At 37.7% G+C, this 23,425-nt stretch overlaps 1 protein-coding gene across 1 annotated transcript in view; it reads right to left on the reverse strand.

Annotated features, from left to right (window-relative positions):
* Positions 1-9,631, reverse strand: part of phc2a (polyhomeotic homolog 2a) — a 41,294-nt gene extending 31,663 nt beyond the window's left edge. The window contains exon 1 of the mRNA XM_081387011.1: positions 9,539-9,631. The gene's annotated coding sequence lies outside the window, so the exon portion shown is untranslated. The remainder of the gene's footprint in view (positions 1-9,538) is intronic.
* Between the last annotated feature and the right edge of the window lie 13,794 nt (positions 9,632-23,425).

The raw sequence follows: 23,425 nt of genomic DNA on the forward strand, positions 1-23,425 counted from the left end.
TGAGTAAACAGTAAAGCAATTAGAAGCTCCTGCCGTTAATGGATATGTCAGACGTGGTGTCCAGATCCGACACTCCGGAGATTCATTCTGTCAGATTCAATGATGAATTCTTGCTCTGAAGCACAACAGAGTATATCACTCAGAAATATTTCACTGCTGCGAAAGACTATGACAAGACACGTTTGCTTAACATTGTGCCTGTTGAGCATATATCAATGCTTGTCGTAAATCAGAGACGGGGAGCGTTGGAAAAGAGAACGCACCTCCAGCTCGTGCGAGTCAGAAACAAGAAACGTTCAGTAACCATCTTCATTTAACTCAAAGACATGCAATGATTCAACAGAGCAGTTCTTCTGTACTTCAACTGAAGTTCTCCTTCTCTTGAGTTGCTCTCCAACCGCAAAATAGTTCAAAGTGAGAAATGTATCTTAACCTTGACAAGCCATTGTTCTGTCCTGCCAGAACTCTCTCTTCTCTGGTATCCATCATTCTCCACACATTAGCACATTCCCTCTTTGTGGCAACAGGAGATTTGTGGCCCTCATTTCCTTAAGATCCACCATAAAACTGCCGGCTTTGTCTGCAAGGGCCACATGAACCGAGAAAGCATGAAATATGACCCCCAGTCGCCTTGGTATCAGTGTGAAGAGCCCGACAGAGGGGGGCTTCTCTGTCTGGCCGCTATCACAAGTGTTTTTTGAGGTTCTGTAGTTTGCATGATATGCGTTGACAATGTCAGAAAGGGATTTGAACATAGAAGCCAGACAGAATTTTGCACATGCAAATATCCAGGCGGTCAAAAAAATTAGGGTGGCTCCATGTAAATGAATATACAGACCGTGTGTTTGCATATTAAAATAGTCCGGTTTAAATATAGAGCTACCTTGTTTTTAGCGACCAAACGGGAATGCCAACTATGTGTAATTTCACAATGAACTGGGATTCTGTGCATTCAGAGCTATCATTTAAAATGGTGCAATTAACATATAAATTAGGTGTTTACAGCGCCAGATAAATTGAAACGGTAGCATGGTTTTGGCCATTTTGCTGTCGCTTTATTCAGCCGACTGCTCACAAACTGGATGTGTATCATTTCTGATTATCAGGTGGAGTCCAAGCGTGAAATAACCTAAATTTGAACATCAGTAAAGCATTTCCAAAGCACACAATCATTTGCACCATCTCATTATTGTCTCAATCAAAATTATAATACCTTTAGTGGCACAAAACCACTTTAAAACGTTTAAACAGCACTCTTGGGAGGCATGTGCTGTTCCTTAGAATCTGAAAATAAGTAATCTAATAGCTGAAGCCCATTAAATTCTGGCTTTTCCTAGAATTGTGAGGTGACAGTTTAATCAGTGTAAAAATATAAAAATGTTGCTGATACTGAAATGAACAAAAGTTTTGTCTTTGAAAGGGATAGTTCACCCAGAAATGAAAATTGTCATTATTTAGTCTTCATGTTGTTCCAAACCTACCTTTCTTCTCTAGAACACAATAGGGAGTCAATCTCCAAAAAGAATAAAAAGCACCATAAAAGTTTCATAAAATTAGTCCATAAAATTGGTATGCTATGTATCCTTTAATAGATTTGAGAGAGGAATTTAATACATTTGACTGAAAATAGTGCCTTAAAATGATTAACTATGGTCACCATTCACTTTTAGTGTATGAAAAAAAAAACTTGTTGCTATTAATATCTGTTTTTGCGTAAAAAAAAAAATCATACAAAATTCTAAAGACATGAGACAGAATTTTTATTTTGGGGCGATGAACTATTCCTTTTGCTTGTCTAAAATAGGTCACTAGTCCAGCTCAAAGATGCTCTCACACTGGGATTATAAATTACCTTCTTCCTGCCAAAAGAGTGAGAGCTTTTTGGGCTGTATTCATCCCCTTTGTCTCAGCATAAATAGACTGCAGCCAGCAGCACACGTGGCCCTCACTATGCAAACTCCGAGAGCCGTAAAACTACATTACCACAGGGAAGGAATCAGATACACAGATGCCCCAGAGTCCACTCAGTTTACAAAGCACCTCTAAGCCTTCCAGCCAATGAGTTATTACTGACAGAACCTGAAGAACACAGGTGAAAATCAGTTTGCACCTTTCCCCCGAGAAACACAATTTAAAGCCAAAGTGTGTAATTTCTGCTACTAGCGTAACCAAAAAGACAGACAGGTTTCCTGAACATTCCTCCCATCTGCCATATTGTGCAACAATTTGGTTCTTTGAGTAAAAATCCCATTTGTATTCTCCATAGGATAATTGATTTTAATTATAACATAAAAGCCTTTAAAGAAAGACCTACAGTGAGCTGCAAGGTTGTTAATCAATAGCATAGGCTTTTGTTGAAGCCATCAGCCTGCATTATTTTTAAATGATCAACATCAGAATTCCCAGTGAAAAACAACATTATCCATGAATCTGCAAAAGAACTCCACTAATCAGATAATGGAAATAAGACAATAATTCCAATTTAGCGCCCGCCAATATCATTAAAGCTACACTGTGTCATTTTTTAAGTTGATTTTTAGCAAAAAACACTTTGTTCTTTCAAAATGATATGTGCTCATTAATGTGTAATTACTTCTACCAACTAACCAAGTATTCTCGTAAGCATTGAATCTGCCATTTAGAATACATACGAGCAAGGCCCTGTCCCAAATGGCGCACTTCATGCGGACTTTCGGTCTCGTGGACTTGAATTGCGCGTGCTCGCTGAGTCTACGAGTCCGTAGGCCGTCCCATTCAGCATTTTACCGCTCTGAAGTGTGCTCAGCAGCGCCCCCTTTGTACCCTTGAAGCGGTCTTCCGCGAAGCCCGCATAGAAGCAGGCTCCACGCACTTTAACTACCCAGGAATCCTTGCGAAAGGCCAATCAGACAACAGATGGGAGGAGATTTCACTCACGGATAATTGTTGACATGGCTGAGAAGAAAATATTACGGTTTTTGACGTAAATGTACATTTTACCAGTTGCTACCTACAGTTTATACAATCATTATGGTCATCGACCAGTGCTTGATGTCTCAAACATAATAATAGTGCGTTTAATAATACGATCGCATTATGATTCATTAAATAAATAGAACCGAATGTCAGGGCTTTACTGTAAACATAGTATGAATACTGAAACCTGTAAATTGAAAAAATTATGTTTAAATTATGTTTTAAAATTGTAATCTTAGTTCAAATGGAACATTATGTAGCCTATTATTATGTACAACTGTATACATCATTTAAATAAGCATGATATATCTATTGTTTAATGCCCAGGTGTTATGCACAATATCAAAATATAGAACTGTAAAATTAGGATGTGTAACAGTTAGTTGACATGCAGATAAGACGTCAGAGCGCAAAAATGTGATTTCCCTGTCCAACAACAACCAGACCGTTATTTCCGGCGTGCCGATCGAGTCTGTCCCAAAAATACCTCTCAATGCGCCCTCGTGGACTCGCGCCAAGGGCCCTATAGGTCTGCACTACATGACGTCACAAAAGTGTGGACTCTGAGGAAGTCCACAAGTCCGGAGTGTGCCATTTGGGACAGGGCCCAAGTCGCTCGAAGGGCGGAAGCCATGTTGCGCCTCCATCTTGAAAATACATTAGCCAAAGAGGGACATACCTGGAAATTCAAGCTTCGCCTTTCGTGTTTTTACACTCAGTGGCACAGTGACGAATGCGAGGGGCAGATTACTCGCGACTGCTGGCAGATTTGAAATAATACGGTCACCGTAGGAGTTAAAACGCCTTCGGAATGGGAGGGGCTAGAAAGTAATATTCAGTTGGTAGTCATAAACAATTTCACCGCTAGATGGGAGAAAATCCTACAGTGTAGCTTTAAATAAATCTTTTTATATTTATGTAGTTTTTCCAGTTGATTATGTCATTCACAATGCTTTATGGGATTATAGTTCTTTCCCTCATCAAAGCCATTAAGTACACAGTCTTGTACCTTTGTCTTTTTGTCCAATTTATTCATTTTCTTTCTTTAAATCAAAGGTAGTAATATGGTGATTCACCTCGTAGCTGGTCAGTTTGGTTCAAAGCTCATAACTTTTTAACAAACAAGGCTTGAACACTTTTAAAAATATCCCTATGGGAAACGTTAATGAGAAAAATACCTTCGGAACAAAGGCTGCTAGTTTTCCCATATTTGAAACACAACTTAAGACAATATGGTTTTAGTAGATGTTGTTTCATAGCAAATGGTGACTGGAAGTAGTCAGTTAAACACATAGCTAAAACACCTGAGCAAACCTTGTTCTTGTGAAACACAACCACCTGTCATAGTGACTGTCCTTAAGCGAAAAGCTGTCAGATAGTACTTAGCAAACAGGGAGGAAGAGATGACAGATCCTGCATGTAATATAAGCCCTCGGATTTAAACTGCCTCTGTGATCTTTGATTTATTTCAGTCCTAAGGTGGAAAGTGTAACACAAGAAATGAAAAGTGACTGTAAATATTGAAAACCTCAGAGCTATGAAGCTTTCATGTATCTGTCGCTATAATTTGTAAAATAATGTCAAGTGATGTACAAAAAATCCATAAGACCTTGAGTGTTAAAACCTCCAAATCTGATAAGAACTGACAATGTCAGTTTTAATTAAATGACACTTGATTGACAAATAAGCCACTTTAGAGTTTTAAGATTTAACATTCATAGAAAAATGAATAATATGGTATTCCATATTGAACACCCATTTAAACATTACTCAGATTTTTTGCACCCGATCAGAAAATGTTATTCTAGCACATTATTATTTTCTGTTATGTGATTTATTATAATATGTATATTTATATTATTATAATTTCTTGCATTTTTATTATAATGTTGTAAAATACCTTCATCTTTCATGTTTATTTCTCTCTGGAATACTTGATTCTGATTAGTCAGTCACACACACACACACACACACACACACACACACACACACACACACACACACACACACACACACACACACACACACACACACACACACACACACATATATATATATATATATAATGATGACTACATTCTATGTGATTGTTGTCCCAAAAATGTTTTTAAATTATTTAAAATCAAATTAGTATTTTATGTTCATTTTTGTATTTATTTGGTAAGTAGCTGTAGATTAGATGGGATCAGTGTTGAGATGTTATTTTGCAATACTGCCCTAATGACTGTACATTATATCTTACTTTAGATGTGCAAAACAGGAAATGTGACCGCATTTTAGGGAAATTCCACGGAAGCTAAATATTTAAATATGAATGCTTTAAATAACATTACCAATATCAGCCAATTAAGTTAAACAGGTTAGAATAAGTGCCAAATATCAGACCCTTGATGGTGAGGAATCAAATCATTAATGCCCTAAGCTTTAGGGCATTAACAAAAAGGAAAGAAAAAGGAGATTTATGTCAAGCAGCTGTGTAGCTGTCGGCTGCTGAGTGAGAGGGAGAGGAGGATGGAGAACACCTGGGCATGGAGCTCAGTCAGGCAGGCAAGAACCACTTTCATCTGCTCAGGCACAGAGAGAGTGAGAGAGAGACAGACAGAGAGACAGAGAGAGAGAGAGAGAGAGAGAGAGAGAGAGAGAGAGAGAGAGAGAGAGAGAGAGAGAGAGAGAGAGAGAGAGAGAGAGAGAGTTGTCTGCACTCACTTCATACACTCTCAAACAGTTACTACAGGCTGTCAGCAGCTTTCACACATTCTCATTCAGACGCTGGTCTGCTTTACTCTGGGAAAAAAAATCCATCTGCCAGGAACGTGAGATCTGTGCACATTGTATACTCGTTATATAACCGTTAGTTCCGGTTCTTGAATTGGATTGGGCTGCAGCATTTTTCAGCAATTACGTTGTTACGCCAGTAGGTGTTCTTTATGAATTAGAAATTTAATCATTCATTCAACTGATTCATTCAAACAGACTTGTTCATTCAGGATCTAAACAAGTGACTGTCGTAATGAGTGAGTCATTGCATCATTCACTCAACCGATTCCTTCAAACACATTTATTCATTCAGAAATTAAACATGGCTACTGTGTTTTGATCGATAACATGCAGAGAATGATCCTTCTTTTACTTTATTTGGAACTATTTTAGGGTACGTTTACACAAAAACGATATGCTTAAAACTGAGAAGTTTTTCCTTTGAGTTTTCTGCGTACAGACGACACCATAGTCAAAACAATCCCCATTCACACGGATCTGCGAAAACGACTAAAAACGTTGTATTCTTCTGCCTGGCCATTAGATGGCGATGAAACACTATAGACTGAACACGTAATACGCATGTGCATGACATCATCGCTTCAGACATTTGCATTTTTGCTGTTTACACAGACACCGTTTTAAAAACGTGCACTTTGAAACCCGTTTTCAAAAGTTCGCATTTTTTGCAAGTGTGCAAGGCACCCAAAACGCCGTTGTCGTGTAAATGAACGGCCAAAACGCATAAAAAGTCTTCCGTTTTTAGTTGAAAACGGTGTTGTGTAAACAACCCCTTAGTTAGTGGATCAAAAATAGATTACTATTAATGTCTTAAATCAAAACTATTTATATTTAATAAGTTAATAAGTGTTATATTACTTATATTGTGTTATATTATGGCATTAATGAACAAAATCATCGTCAACTGCTTGTTGCAAATTTAGCAGTAATGACCTATTGAACTCAAGGACTGATACAGCACTCAGTTTGATTAATCACTTTCGGCGGTTTTTGACTCTTGAACCTGTGCATCGCAAGCATAAACCCATTCTGCAAATATTTCTCTGAGGACAAAACTTGTCATTCTTCAGGAAAGACAGGAGAGAAAAGCTGTGCACATATCTAATCTTCAGATAAGTATCAGAAACTGTCAGAAATGAAAGAGAGAGCCCTGACATACGGTCTGTTTTGAGTTTGTGTTAATGGGTGCGTCACACGAGAGCATCATCAGGCATGACAGAAGAATGTCATGGTGAGCAGTGAGGTGAACGCGTTCGTTCGCTGGGTCTGCGTCTCATCTCCATGAGGGCTCGGACAGCGCTGTATGAAAACATCTTGGCTCATCTGTTACTGGTTCTCACCGCTTTCATCGCTGGAGATGGATCTCACCATTAGATGTCACATAACGCATATTGCATATTGAGTCCTGTATAGCTCATTAGAGATCAAGGGGTCGCTGCATGTGCTCAAACACAGACCTCCTTGCTCAAAAGAACCATCACCAGCATGTGATATATGGCCTAAAATGGGCCCCTGCCTGATAAAAGTGAAAGCAATTGTGTTTAGTGCTCTCTGGGTTGTGCATGAGGGATTTGGCCAACTATAAAATCATTTTCCACTAGAATATCTGTAGTAATATTTCAACTACTAAAGTCACAATGAAATGGAAGTAGCAACAGATATTTTCTTCCATACTGTGTGATGTACATCCAATTATCGAAGAAAAAAAAAGCAGGCGGGGAATTGGTTTCAATCCCTCAGTTGTTGATTGGATTTTGACACATCGGCATTACACTCAAAAATGAATGTGAGCTCGCAGCCGATTTTAAAGATTGGGTTTAAGTGAAACAACAAATAGAAGTCCATCATTATTACCGAAAGATCGAGATATTGATTAAAAATTACAAGGTCAACATTTAAAAAATAAAAAGAAACGTATACATGCATGAATTGTTCATAGTAACATCTACTGTTTCACATGCATTAACAAATTAGATTTTCATTTAATGCCAACTTTAAATATGTAAATAATTCCAAAAATCAATGCAAACTGCTGCGACTGTCCATATTTATAGATGTCTTTTTAGGTGGGAAAAAAGTCCAAAATAACTTATAATAATAGAATATGGCATCACTAATTCACTTCTGCACAAAAAAATGTTGTCCATAAGTGGCCTTGTGTTGTCTTCAAACATGTGTTCTTATTTTGCTTTAATCAACTTTGAAAATAGTTTATGATCAAAGATAGTCCTTACATTTACTTGTTGGTGATTTTGTGTTGTTGCACTTATTTTTAGTTCATTTCTTGATGATGAAATCAAAGGCTGTTTTTATAATCCACCTGTGAGCACTCAACAAGTATCTAATCACTTAGAAACAAAGATTGTTAGGAGATAAATGAAACATTTTGTTTCCTCTGCAGAAAATATCAGGCCTTGAGAGAGAATGATAAAGGAAAAACCTTGCATGAGTGTGCTAAGTTCTATCTCTTATGCGCTACTCAATGTGCCCCTCATTTCCTGGAGCTTTAAGGGGAACCGAAGTTGTGTCCCTCCTGTTTGATTGATTATAAGAGCGACCTGAGGGTGAGGGTGAACTACTCAAGCTCATTGTGAGGCCCATGACACAGGAAAGGCAAGTGTAAAACATGAGGGTCTTACCCCAATTACCGCACAGAGGTGACCTGCCCATTGGCGGTTTTAGACCGACAAGCTCTGCATGATTCATTTGCAACAAACTGTAAGTACCTTAGTACTACAAGACACACACACAACGTGAACTTAAATGGTTAACGAAAAACTATTATTTCACTCTACAACACAACTGCATAAGAAACCATGGCATATCATGTAACAACACGCTATAAAGCAACCCAGCTCAAAAGAGTCCAGATGTTCAGTGTCAAATTCATAAGATGACACTGGCGAGATTACACACAAGCGTCGCCGCCTTGGATTTGTTTACAGAGCGTTGGGTCAAACTAGCAGGTACCGAAAGAGTGCAGATGGTCATGTTATTTGAGAGGCGATAGGTTAAATGAATTGTATCAGCGCTAGCTGTCAGTCAGTCAGTCCACTATAGCGCAACACTCCCCTGTCCGGGAATGCATTGTCTCTGATTGGTCTTGCGAGAGGTCTAAAAGCTTCTTGTGTACATGTACACTGAGCAAACTCATCGATAATCATTAAAACATCGCAAATGATGTGGCGCATGTCCACATAAATCACTCACCTTCAGCTTTGGCTTGAACTACTATTATCTCATTGATAATACTGAATTATATATTCAGATTTACTCGTTAAAGGGATGATTCACCCAAAAAATTACTCACACTCAAGATATTTTGAAGAATGTTTTAATGAAAGTCAATGGGTTCCAAAACAACAACTGGACCCCATTGACTTTCAGCTTAATGGACAAAACAACACAATTATGAAAGGTTTGTAATGACAAGAGGGTGAGTAAAAGATGAAAGAATGTTCATTTTTAGGTGAAGCATAATTTTACCAGAGAGGGTCTTTAGTTCCTCAAGCCCACATAATATCTGTCAATCTCTGTCGCTCTCTCTGATGTTAGTAACCGCACAGAAAGCAGTGGAGACATGTGGTGGAATTCTCCAAAGTAAACTGCTTTTACTGTGACGAGACATCACGTACATACACACATTTATGCACACTATTTAACATACAGACCACACATACTGTTGATATAAGACTCTTAGCCTGAAGAGACATATAGAAATATAAGTAGGCTTCCTGCTTAAATGACATTTACAATCACATATGAAGCAATAAACAACTGCACATCTTAATCAAGCTGTACTTACCCTCGGCACAGGCCTTGTCTCAACTTCAATCGCTTGTTCCTTTCCTGATATCCTACACCATGTCTGAAGTCTGCTCTATCCGACAGGCACAGACTACACCAAGCACAGAGGAGAAAAAATACAGCATGAATTAGCATTCCTAAAGCAATCATGTGACTTCAATGCACCAATAAGCCTCCACGGATTCGCTATGATCCACCTCTCGCTCCTCCTTCCCCTTCTCTCTTGTTTCGCTCTCTCTCATAGAAACCCTTTGACAGGGTTGTGATACATGTGGACTGTTGATGCACCTATTTTGCTATCAAACTTCTGATATTAAAAATCAGTCCCTCAGTTTACATATCCAAAGTAAATATGTACAATAAATAGAAGGATAGTATAATCAAAAGGGTTGTAAATACTGTAATAATATGTAATATGCAAAAATGGTGCCACAAAGAGAGCGTAAATGCATCAAGCTGCAATGCATGTGTCCTATCATAGATGCTGTGAGAAGGCAGATCAGCCTCCGCTGTGATTGGTGGGAGGGAGAATTGTAGTCTAACAACAGCGTGCTAATGTCCTTTCTGCATGTGTGCACTATCCTCCATCTTATTAAAGTCTCTGCGTCTCATTACAGCCGGTGGGGGGTGGAAGCCTACAGCACACCTCTGTTGCTTGACCCTGGTTTTTACGAGCCCACCTCAACAAAGAGCGTTAAACAGCAATCATGGCTGAATGCTGAACGCCTAAAGTACACGATTGCGCCGGTCTCGCTCGAGGGAGACTCAAACATTAGGGGTTTTTTTTGAGCTGTGGGGTGAGGCAATAAAGTGGCTGGATGTAGAACAGGATGCTGAGATACTAATAGCCGTTAAGTGATGGGAGGTGTAATAGCCTGGGACACACAGGTGCATGAGCAGCGTTGACATAATTAAACAGGTCAGAGGACAGCCAGGAGAATGAAGGGGGTGATTGTGCTGTTTTCTGCTCTGATAATAAGTTCCTTATGCTTCTGTTATGTCTGCATGCGTGTGTGAGAAAGAGAAAATCATTATCCCGTAATGAGCCTGTACAGTGTTTTATGTTTTAGAATGGGTGAGAGCTATTTAAAGCAGGGAAATATATAAGTAGTTTTAACATGAAGTCAACATGTTGTGTGCATAATTAAATTATTAGTTCATATTTGTCATTATTGCCCAAATAAATGATTGAAATATTATCTGGAACATATTTGCTTCCTTTAAATTTATATTCTTGTTTATTTATGCTATCATCTTACATAAATATTAAAAAAATCCAACCCAATATTTGATTTTTCAATTCAAAGTTATTTGCTTTTACAATTTTACTAACATATTAAGCAGTTTTAACATAAGAGAAAAGAACAGAAAATAGATAAATCTATGAAGGTATTACCCTACGCTTACCCTGAACCACAGTTTGAAGACCCCTGATTTAGTCCACTTGTGTGATTCTTGATATGAGGTCTAGCCATAGTCCTTGAATTGTATTAGCAACTAGCTAATTATCGCAGGTATTGTGAGCATTCACATGGCTGGGAAAACATTGCAAAGAATCTAAATGGAAAAATGGAAATGCAAGAAATTCTGGATTTCATGGAATAAGAGAAATTCAATCTTCTCAATTTTTAGCTAGATATATGCTCTAACTCTACATGTAAATCAGTGTTTTTTGTGGTTAGACATGGCAATAAATTATTTGAGGCTTTCTGACATTTAAATATCATTTGAACATGGCGAGGCAATTGAGTTACCAATGGGAGTCTGTCAGGTGTGGTCACAGTTATGTATTATATATGTATGTCTTGTATATTATCTGTTTTAAAACTTTTGTTCTGATCATGGGTTGTTTTAGTGAAACTAATGATGATCTCTACATTTTAATTGTGAAAATCAAGTTTACTAAAAGCAAATTCAGTCATTGTTATTAAAATTGAATTTGTTGTTTGAGTTGAAATGATTTGGTGTTGCTTTATCTATTCAAACTTAGATACACTAAGATAAATAATTAAAATATAATCTTGAAAAGATTTCTATATTTGAAACATAAGTTTTATTTATTGTAATATTGTAAAGCCTGACATGTGAAAAAAAAAAACACATTGATTTTATTCAGAAGCCCAAACTGAGCAAAACTAAATGCAGTTTGGTGCAGTTGTTGATAGGCCTATATTTATACACCCAAAATGTGAAGTGAAATACTGATAGCGTGTAATGTAAAGAGATCTTTATAAGAGTACTGCAGAGTACTTGCATAAAATGCAAATTAAAGTGCCGCAGGATGAACACCTGATGTGTGACTGATTAGCATTAAGCTTGTCATAACATTTTATTCTAGATGTCACTGATGCAATCTTAGGAAATGGGGCTACATAAATCCAGTAAGAATTAAACCCACTTTATATGGCTGATATACTGTATACTAACACAAAAGGTGCTGATGTCAGTGCTGCCAAATATATATAGACCAAATATATCATGCGCAGGCACTGATAGATGATTAGTTATTTTTAATAGGTATTCACCAGACCATCCAAGACAGTGAACTTTCACGACGTTGCAAGATTCCCTCAGATGATGTTCTATTTTAGTTGTAAAGGAAAACAAAACCGTGAAGGGAGCATAAAAAAATCAATTTCCAGAACAGGAAAGACTGACACTGGATTAGCAACCAAGGATCCATCACTCTTTATAAAGCTGTTGTCAGGGGCGAAAAAGAGCTCACCCCCACTGCGCTGTTCCTTATCAGCCGTAAACGCCCCAGTGTCACTGTAATTGCCCCCATATACGAGATGCCCACCCCTTTCCCATCCATGTCCCTTGTGTTGTGCTGTAAATCACTCGCCTCCTCTCAATGGGGGCAGACTGCTGCCTGTTCATACACACATGGAGCACACCAAAGCCTATTTCCGCCACATAAGAAACAAAAAAACACGCTGTAAGTCATATTAATGAATATTAATGATATTTAAATCGACATTATGACATAGGCTACTAAGTTGAAATTATGACTTAAAAAGTGACAGAAATGTCATAGAAAGTCATCATTTTGACTTTTTATTTCATTATGACATGGCTTTCGAATTGAAGGGATTTTTTTTTTTTTTTGATCACTAGTTGTATTCAGGTATATGGCCCAAATGACTGTATACAACTGAGGATGTGGCTTGGCTATGGCACACCATGGAATATGTTAACTTATGGTTAACATTTGGTACCTGCTGCAGTCATATGCGGCAGGTTGGTGGCACTCCTTGAATTCCTATTGGTGGATTACTAAACATGTTATTGGCAACTATTAAATGCAGTTATTTCCGTTATTTAATTTATTTCCCTCTCTGTTCTCGCTTTACAACAACAGCCTTTGCCCAAGCAAACTCTAATTAGCTTCAGGTAAGTGCTGTTTTTGTTTTAAAAGTTTTTATTAATAATAAGTATATTATTAAGTAATAGGCCTAAATGTCTAAAAATAGCCAGTTACTAGTGTAGGCTAGTCTTTATTTTGAATGATAAGTTCATGCTACTATAGGCTGTCTTGAGTGGTATGTTACCATCATGTGGTAACATAATGGCTTTTGGTCTGTCAGTCACATGTAGGCCGTCAGCCCTTTACAGAACTCAAATATACAAGAATTGCATGCAAGTTAACTATGTAAGGTTCACATATGGGCCACATTCGTTTTTATTATTTGGCTCACTATGTGTGGAGTTATGGCTGTTTTGGTTTAGTTCTGGCTAAACCAGGTTACGCTGGCTGCACTAGGAAGAAACCATGATCTCCTTTGTCAACACCGCAAAGGTTCAGAGGTCATAATCAATGTTTAGATGACATCAAGCGCAATTACTGTCACCATTATTATCCATTATTCAAGACTTTGTCTCTGAAATATTAATGATAAGTAAAGGAATATCCCTGAGGTATTTGCTCTACTTCTTTAGAATAACATTGGATTAATGCATACACTGGATATGTAGATTGTAGAATGTAATAAGTGTCGTGAGTAGAATTTACCTGTTGAAAGCTGTTGTAAATGTGGCACGGAGATAAATACAACGAAGAGACATTTCAACCTTACCCGTTTCGCTGTTTCCATCTACTGGCGATTCACTGAAAAGTCACATCCTAGGACAGTATACAAGCATGTCTGCAGGGCTTATATGAAAGTTTATTTAAAATGAATTCCTGAATTTTTTCAGAAATTATACTGTATGCCCCTGTTAAACTGCTATTACAAGTTTATTTCAGTCTAGGGATGGCCTGCAATTATATTTTGTTTTTATTGGGTTTGTTTACGCTCTTAAAAAAATTTGTTTTAATGTATTTATGATTTTTATATATTTTCAATTTAAAATTACATTTTAACCTATATATAAACTATTATATAAATATTAAAGTATATAATTTGTAATATATAACATTTACATAAAATAATATAAAAGTTTTGGTTAAGTTGACAAATGTATGTTGACATGTCACATTTCACTGAGAAATCAGAAACCTTAAAATTATGGCTGTCAATAAAGTTAAATCTTATGATTTTAGAAAGCAGATTGCAGTATTATTGTAATTAGGTCAATTTTACACTATCATTTTTACATTATTACTAATAGATTTAGTATATCTATAAAGAAATATAATAGTTTTTTTTTTGTTTTGTTTTGTTTAACTCTTTGTCCAAGCATTGGTGTAGGCAGACGACCAGACGATGAAAATTAATAAAAAATAAACTTCATTACAATGAAAGCAAACCATAACCATAACTCAGAACATGCGTTATATATGCTGAAATGAGGGAACTTATACACTGACAAACAAGGACAACTAATTAGACCACAGCTGAACTAGATGAATAATCAAATGAGTAACTAGGTGACAAATGAATGAACAGCACACAACTGTTTTTAACATGTTTCTTGAGAACCAATTTTTGTCATGCAACCTGTGATCAGAATAAGCCGCTAGTAGAACCCTCTGGTGGCTTAATTGCATTAGACAGCGCTGTATGTGTATTATAATCTGTAATGTGAGTCTGAACAATCAGTGAGCCTTTCCACTGCAACATGTTAAAAATAGTGTTCAAAGGCTGATGATATGGATATTTGCTCCTTTGCTGAATGAGGCGTCAGCTGATGAGAAGCATGTAACTGGTGTTTTCATGTATGTGATGAATGAGATGTGGGCAGTGGCTTGTGTTTTTCCTTTGTGGAGGAGGAGCAGACAGCTGCCTTTCATTCTGTGCTTCTGATTCTGTCTTTCTCTCGTCAGCATGACCGCCTCAGACAAGGCCAAACCCAGCGAGACCACCAGCCTGGTGAGCCCGAGTGACGGCAGCAAACAGGTAAGTCTCATTTTCAGCATCCGAACAGTTTCACTAAAAGCTAATTCAATTATACAATGTTTTGATTCAAAACTGTGCACACAAAATATTTCTACCATGTATGTGCTAATGGTTTGTATAGCACATAAACTTTTCTGCAGATTACACAGAATGGATTTCTGGCTATAGTTTTACTGTTTTATACAGTGGCCAAAAAAAGCATGTAAACATAAATCTGATTGCATTAGAAAGTTAAATATCTAAGTTCACTTTCTATAAATTGTCCAAACACTGAATGTATATTTAAAAAAGAATAATAATACTACACCTAACACACTTTTATTTTTCCTATTATTATTTTTTTTCATATAGCCTACTTTTTTTGGACCAAAACTGATGCATAAAAGTATAAACTGATTTTTGGATTTTTATAAACTGACTATTGGACAGTTGTAGTGTTTTTAACTCAGCAGAGAAGCTGATTCGGGCAGGGTTTCCCTTTTCATCTGTGTTGAGAGAGCTGAAAGTGGTCTGGACGGAAGTGGTGCTTGAGGTTTAATCAGATTATTAAATGGGACTGCATGTGCTTTGTTGCTTTCAAATGATACTCCCAGCCCAGTCTGTTATCATAATATTTCCGTGAAATCTGGTTCAATTCTGTGGCTGTAGCCTGAGTGGTCTTTGGTTGAAACATGATCAGTGTTTAGCGTCACACATCAGTTGATGTTCACTTTTCTATCTCAGATGATCTCAAATCACATGATCCAAACCCTTGCTCTCTAATGTGCAAGAGGAGTGACACTGCAGTTAATGGAATAAACTAATTCGACATGTTTTCTGTGTAATTAAGTCTGGGACAGAAGATACTCTAATAAAACATACAGTATAAAAATGCAATATAAATCTTAGATTAAATCTTACACTATCTTAATCTTAATTTATTGGATAATTTGTCTCAAATCAGAAAATAATGTAAAAATCAATGTTTTATTTATTTATGTTTTACATTAAAGTGAAATAAATGTAAAGGAAGTGTAAAGACAGGCAACATTAATCTCATGTAACATACAATGACAATCAATTTAATATAACAAAAATAGAAATAAGTATAAAGTTTATGATATAAATTTCAGATTTTTATAGCAAATGTATTATAGTAAGCAGAAAATTGCTTTAAGGATGACAGTGACTTATAAAGTTTAGAAAATAATAAATAATAATATAATTTAAATAAAATGTGCAATTATATTACAAAGATTTTTTTTTTCCCAAATGCATGTTTCAGTGTAAGACACATCAGCACTATTAGTAGTGCAAACACTGCAACAAGTCCTGCAATTAAACCAATGTGCAGTTTGTTTTCATCAGTCATACTTGAGGAAGCTTCTGTTTATGATGGAAAGCAACAGAAAGATCAAGTCAGATTGATGATCATGTCATAATTAGCTGCTTGATTATTTAGTAGCACTTCATTTTACAGTCCTGTTCCGCATCTACAAACTATACTTATTTTAGAAATGACAATAACTGGGTAATAACTAGGTACTAACCCCTAACCCAAAACTTGTATTTGGCCACTATAGGTATAAGTACTGTAAAATAAAGATAATTTTTTAAAATAGTGTTTTATCAAGGAATGTTTGTGATTTATTCTTACCCCATGTAAGAACCATCGGTTCTTGAAGACTGCTGTGCTTTATTTGACAGGAGTAGTTGTGTGTAGCATCAGATAACACAATTGTCATCTGAATCTGGTATGTTTGGTCATGATTTGGCAGGAGACCTGTTGATATTCCATCTAAGGCTGGCTGTCCAACCATCCACTCCAGTGATGTCTTTAGGGTAAAACTCTCTAGACTCTAGAGCTCATTAAATGGTCAGATTAATCTAATATTTCCCAGTATTAAATCTGTGTTCAGAAGCTGATATCTATTATCTACCAATACTCAATAAATTGGAAACCATTGGGCTTCTAGCTTCATAATTCTTCTATATACTGTGAAAACACTCTTTTTTTCTTTTCTTTTCTTTTTTTTCTTTTAATTTCTGCAAACAACCCCAACTAAAAAGTTTTTAAGCTAATGACTATTAAATATTTTGGATATTGTCTCTTAAAAAAACTTTTCTCTTTGATTAATGTATAAACAAGTGATGGAGTTTAGTTATTTTGATTTTGTCTGTAAAATCGTAGTGTGAAAATCCTTCTTCAGTCTACATTTACCGGTATGTGCCTGTAACGGTCACCAGCTGGAGTGCCCTTGAGAGCCACCAGAGGGCACTCCACATAAGACTATTATCACTCACAAACTACATTTCCCATAACTCACTGCCCGGACTCATCATCACTTAGCACTGATCACATTCACCTACCTCATTCACTGATTGCATTCACCTGTGTCTCATCATCCTGTTAGTCTCAGTCTATTTATACCATGTTCATTCATTCACTCACTCACTCACTGCGAAGTAAGTGTTACACTGCATTTCTGAGCATTCTCCTGGTTTTCTTGTCTCTTGGTTTTGGATATATTGCCCTGTTCCCTGGATTACTCTCTTGCCTCTGGTCCCTGCCTGTTTTGTTTGTTTGTTTGTTTGTTTTGTTTGTTTGTTTGTTTGTTTGTTTGTTTGTTTGTTTCTTTGTTTTGACTGCCCAACTGTGTATGACTCTTGCCTGTCCATTGGATTACGCCTCTGGATTGCCCCATACAATAAAGCTGCGTTTGGATCTAAACCTTTGTGTCTCGGAGCAGATCGTGTATACACTCTTTTCACAAATAAGATGCAATTAGTGAAAGGAAAGGAAAATTACGCAACCCACCAGAGTATTCCGCTTGCAAAACCATCAAGGAGGACACCAACAAGAACTGTAATAATAGGCTATTCAAGAAAATATGTCAAGAATATGTAGATCTATTCATTCTACTCTGACACAGTAGCTCTTGCAAATTGATCTCCCATCAGCACCTTTCTTACTACCAATTAGCTGTATTTTATTACATACGTAATTTGCTGTCCCACTCTGAGTTCTGCTTTGTACAAACAACTTTTTGATCTTATTAACACTGGTAACACTTTAGAATACTGTTCTGTCATTAAAATATTTTTCCAAAAATTCTTGTATTTAGCATAGCAGACAAATTAAATAGAAGTCTGTGCCATGTGCAGTATCTCACTGGAATCTGCAAAAAATATACTAATAAAAATACACATGCTTGGGGTATGTTCAATGAGTGTTCTTGAACAAAGCACATATTAGTTTTGTTTTGGGTCAGTGACTAAATTTCAAGTGTTACACAAGAAACAATGACAAATTCAGTGGTATAAAAATACAGAGATCCAATACAGAAGACAAAATTACTTTTGCATTATTGCACAAAAAGGGAATTTCTGTTTTAAAAGATTTCAAAGCATTCATGTGATTACCGATTTCTATAAATACTTCTCTATCTAAGATATTTAGGACCTGAGAATTGAGTCTTCGTTTAAAGACTGCAGTTTTATTTTGCAATGAAAGGAATAAAATGTGGACCTTTAACAAATCTCTTCTACTCACTCGAAAACATTTCTTAGCAATTACACAGGCTAGTTCACTAGAGGTCAGCATTACACCGCTCATTCCATTGCTAAATAAGAATCATTACTTAGTTTGTAAAAAAAAAAAAAAAATTTTTTTTTTTGAGAAACACTGTCTTGTTGTGACTAAGTTAGTCATAGGAAGACTTGCTTAGTCTGTTATAATGTGAATGACAGAGTTTATTTTTGCATTTGAGCTTACCAAGAGGAAGAACAACATTGCCTTGTTGTCACCAGTTATTCCACAAGCTCATGGGGAGTCCTGGCATCTCCGAGTCCAGTTTTTTTTTTGTCGCTTTGTTCTCCATTCCCTCCCCTCAGCAGGGTTCTTATACAAAATATTATTCCTGATAAATAAGAGACTGAAGCTCAGTGGCAAGACCGGAGAGACTCCATCTGTAACAATAGATAGGGAGACGTAATTTGTTCCTTGTTGCGTACTTCCCCTGTCAAATCAGTCCCACCCAGGGGAAAGAAAAAACAGAATGGAGAACTTTTTACTTAACATCTTTCAATTATGCAACGAAAATGTACTTCTTCCTCTCATATGTCTTTAAGTTAGTCTTTAAGTGTTTTTTTTAGGCATATGCGACCTGCTCCTTTAATCTGAAATATTGCATACATTGAATTTATACATTTAAGTGTAATGTAAATGTATTTAATGTAGCCTATTTAGTGTAAAGTGCAATGTATTTTACTGATTCAACTACCGACGACTCATAGTTGTGTGTCATAGGCAATTATTCTCCTTCAATTCAAACTCACGATGTCTTTTGTGGGATGATTTGTATCTTCCCAGTGGACTCTTATGTATAATCAAACTGTTGACCAAAATGTCAAATTTACATCTGAAACGTATTTTTGACATCATTAATTTTACTTTATGCATTTTGAAGTTTAATTTACATATATATATATATATATATTAACTTCATTAGATTGCTTTATTAACACTGCAACACTGTATATAGTAACAACTTTTGGTGTGTGATGCAGTTCATTTTTAAGACTCTACTAATTTGATATTTACTGTAATCTTATATTCAGAAGGATTAATGATTTTAACTCTAATCCAAATCCTTCAGTTTAAAGTCCAATACAAGAAGCACTTTCATTTTAGACTTACTATTGGGCCCCCGCAGCTGATCAAGGCCACCAAGACAGATATACAAAGTTGTAGCAGAAGTGGGATTTATGCCTATTGGGCAGGGGCTTTCGGTGCTTTGTTGTCCACAAGCTCCTAGTGAAAGCTTTGTAAAGGGCTCATTATCTGCTTTTTTTCTCCAGATTTCTGAGAGCAGACAGGACATGTCTCTAATTGGACCACTTGAAAAAGAGGGTACATCACTACTCATAGGGAACACAAGGCTCCTCACCAATATAGTTGGAATGGGCCTCCCCATTAGCCTGAGTCATAATGTTCCATCATTGTTAGTCTAAAGTTTCCATTTAATCCACAAGAAGGTGCTCTTTCATTCAGTGCCATGAGCCTCAATGACAGTGTCAGTGCAGATAATGAAAATGACAGAGATGAGGACACAAAGAGATGGTGGTGTGGACGCTTGCTTGATCAGATTGGTCAAGCCTCGCTTAGACAATGACTGTCTTCGTTTGAACTTTGTGAACTGACTGACCCAAAACCAGTGCATGTGTCTACCCATATTAGATGCACAATGTTTCAAAGAGCTATTTACAACTAAATGATCCTCTGTATTTGAGTTGCAAGACCTTACAATAAAAAAAATACTCATAAGGGCTTTTCACATTTAAAATGATTTGTTTATTTTTAAGTTTAACGCTGAGTTTAGGTTTTCTTTTCTATGTTTCACACTTTTCCACATTTACCTTGGATTAGAAACCCCCCAACCCCAATCCCATAATGTCTGCAAAATGCTAAAATAGAACAATCCCTTAATTTTTCTATCCCGTATAATGTTTTCATAACTTAATGGAAACGTTAGCAAAACCTTCTTGGAACATAATTTTGTTAGCTGGGAAAGCACGTGTGTAATGATGCTGGAGCTGAAAAGATGGCAGGCGGGTTGGATCTATGTGCAAAGGGTTTATTGAAGAAACAAATATAAACAAAAGACAAAAACAAAAGGAACACTGAGAGCACAGGGAATAGAACCATCAACACGAGCATACAGGGGCAAACAGGCTTAACATGTAACGAGGAAACGCACTCAAGACAGGAAGAAACACAAAAGTCCCAAAACCGAGAGCAAATATGACAGAGACCGGGTGGCGGTGCTGAAGTCCACCACAGCAGAAAAGATGGAACTGAAGAACCCCACGGTGGAGCAAATGACCACCACAGAAGGTCCCCACGGCAGAGCAGAAGACCACCACAGCAGAGCAGGTGGAGCTGACGACCACTTATGGGGAGCCAACGAGACTGGAGAGCTTAAAATGGCCTCTCTGGCTGAGATGAAACAGGCAGCAGGTTTTCAGTGGCCATAACAAGGCAGACAGAGAGTTCTAGGGTGACCACTGCGGTCGTAAATGGACAAGCAGGGAGTTCAAGGGCGACTGCAGTGGTCATAACCAGACAGACAGAATACTAGGGCGACCTCTGTGGTCATGTCAGGGCTGGCAGGAAATTCAGGGACGATCTCCATGGTCGAGTCAGGGCTGACAGGAACTCCTGCAGGGTCATAGCGGAGCCGTCAGGGGACACAGAAAGATCAGAAATGGCACCCGCGGCCATAACAGAGGCATCAGGTAAAATAGGGAGTTTAGAGGTGAATATTTATGAGGTGGATTTCCTGAGTCTTCGTAAATCAGCGTCACCAGTTAGTACTAGAGAACAAGCAGTGGAGTCATCTGATGACGATTACTCTTCATCACACATTGGAGCATCTGCTGCAAAACCAAAAAAAAAACAGTTTACCTGTTTTTTTCTCCCCCTTTGAGGCTGACTGTCAGGGTTGAGTGTTGTGAACTTCCAGATTCTCTACAGCAGCGCAGTTCCAACTCTTCCCAACAGTCATCGCCACAATGTACAAACCGACAACTATGGTCTGAACCCAATGTGGAGTTCTTTCCCCTAAATGATAAAGGTGATGGATACCAGAGCGATCGATCAGATGATAGCTCTCTAAAGTTACAAAGGATCTCTGAGAAGAATTCAAGACTCCACAAAACACAGCTGGCCATTCAAGCTGAACTTAAATTAATCGAGACAGTCAAAAGATGAGCTGATTCAGCTTTTAGACAGAGCTTGTCCTTCGGATGAGACGTAAAACCGAGGTCCTGACTCTCTGTGGTCATTAAAAATCCCATGGCACTTCTCTTCTGCGCCCGGATGATCCAGATCCATTTTAAATGCGCAAGACCTTTAAATTAGAATGGATTCTGATTGGCTGTCAGTGTTTTATCGTTCGACAGCTGGAAAAAAATCGTTCTGAAAGTGATCCCAACGATATCGTTCCTCATATCTTTATCGTTATAGTTGTGGTGTGAACTCTGTTATTCTTTAATATGGAGAACGATTTTTTTTATTATATCTTTATCGTTATCTTTATAGTTATCGTCCTTGGTGTGAACGGGCCTTAAGGGTGTAACCCTGGTCCCCTGGCCACATTCCCTCCAATGGCCCTTGCCAATCATGGCCACCTAATAATCCCCATCCACTGAATTGGCTCTATCACTCTATCACTCTCTCTCCTCTCTCCACCTGTAGCTGGTGTGTGGTGAGCGCACTGGCGCCGTTGTATTGTGGCTGCCGTCGCATCATCCAAGTGGATGCTGCACACTGGTGGTGGTTGAGGAGAGACCCCGACATGACTGTAAAGCGCTTTGGGTGTACAGTAGTAGCCTACATATGAAAAGCGCTATATAAATGCCTCATTCATTCATTCAGACAGAGCTTGTAGTCTGCAACAGATTTTATCTACTTCTAACACCCAGTCTAATCATCCATCAGTTAACATTCCACCATACAGCGCATGCGAGTGATGAAGACTAGCCGGAGCCTCCTCCACCAATTGCATTTGTCAGAAATTATGAATCAGCATAATGACAAACAAAGGCTGTACAGCAATACTAAGGCCACATCAACACTTAAGTTTAGACTCACTTCAGTGAAGAAGGCTATGGATTTTAGCCAGTATGATGCAAGTCAGTATGATGATCAGCTGAGGTATGGCCAGTACCCCGCCCAACAGATAGTTCCTCAGTTTATACATGACCACCAATGGGATTCATCCACACTTCCTTATCCTGGACATCACAGAATGGCATCCTATAGTATGTCACCTCCCATGGCATCTATGAATCTGACTGAGAAATATTACCAAAGGTCATGTCCCACTATACCTTTTTTCTATAACAAAGATCCAAGTTAGTTTGCTCAATTAAAAATGGCATTAGACAACCTCTTGCCACCTGGTAGAACTGAAATATAACAAATGTCAAGTCCTGTTTGACCATCTGAAATTAGACTATGCTTGTATAATAGTGGACCCCTTCTTGCACTCCCCTACACCTTACAAAAACACCATGATGGCCCTCAGTGAGCAGTTTGGTCAGCCCCACCAGGTAGCATTAAGAACGATTGCTACTTTTCTCGATTCTCCTTTTATAACAAGCTGAGGTGACACACTCATTTATAGATCATTTGCAGACTGGTTAAAATATGAATCTTGATGCCAAAGCTACGATGAACAGACAGCAAGGTTTTTGATCAAGCGGTCATGTCAAACCCCTGCCACTGTAAATCTGGGTCTGGGAACAGTGCTGAGGTAATAACCACTACATATTCTTCCACCAATGTTAATGATAAAGCTAAGAATGGGCCCACTGTATATTGCTCTTACTGTCAGAACTCGTAGCATGCATACAGTCAATGCCCCAAAATTCCAACCCTCACTTAAGACCAGCTCTCTGAATGGATACGCACCAATAGGAGATGCTGGCGTTATGGCCTTGCTCAACAGGCTGCCCACTGCTGTCTAAAGAAACCATGTCCGCTTTGTCAGAGAAAGCATCTC

The sequence above is a fragment of the Scardinius erythrophthalmus genome (genome assembly GCF_964197995.2).
Source record: "Scardinius erythrophthalmus genome assembly, chromosome: 15".
Lineage (NCBI taxonomy): Eukaryota > Metazoa > Chordata > Actinopteri > Cypriniformes > Leuciscidae > Scardinius > Scardinius erythrophthalmus.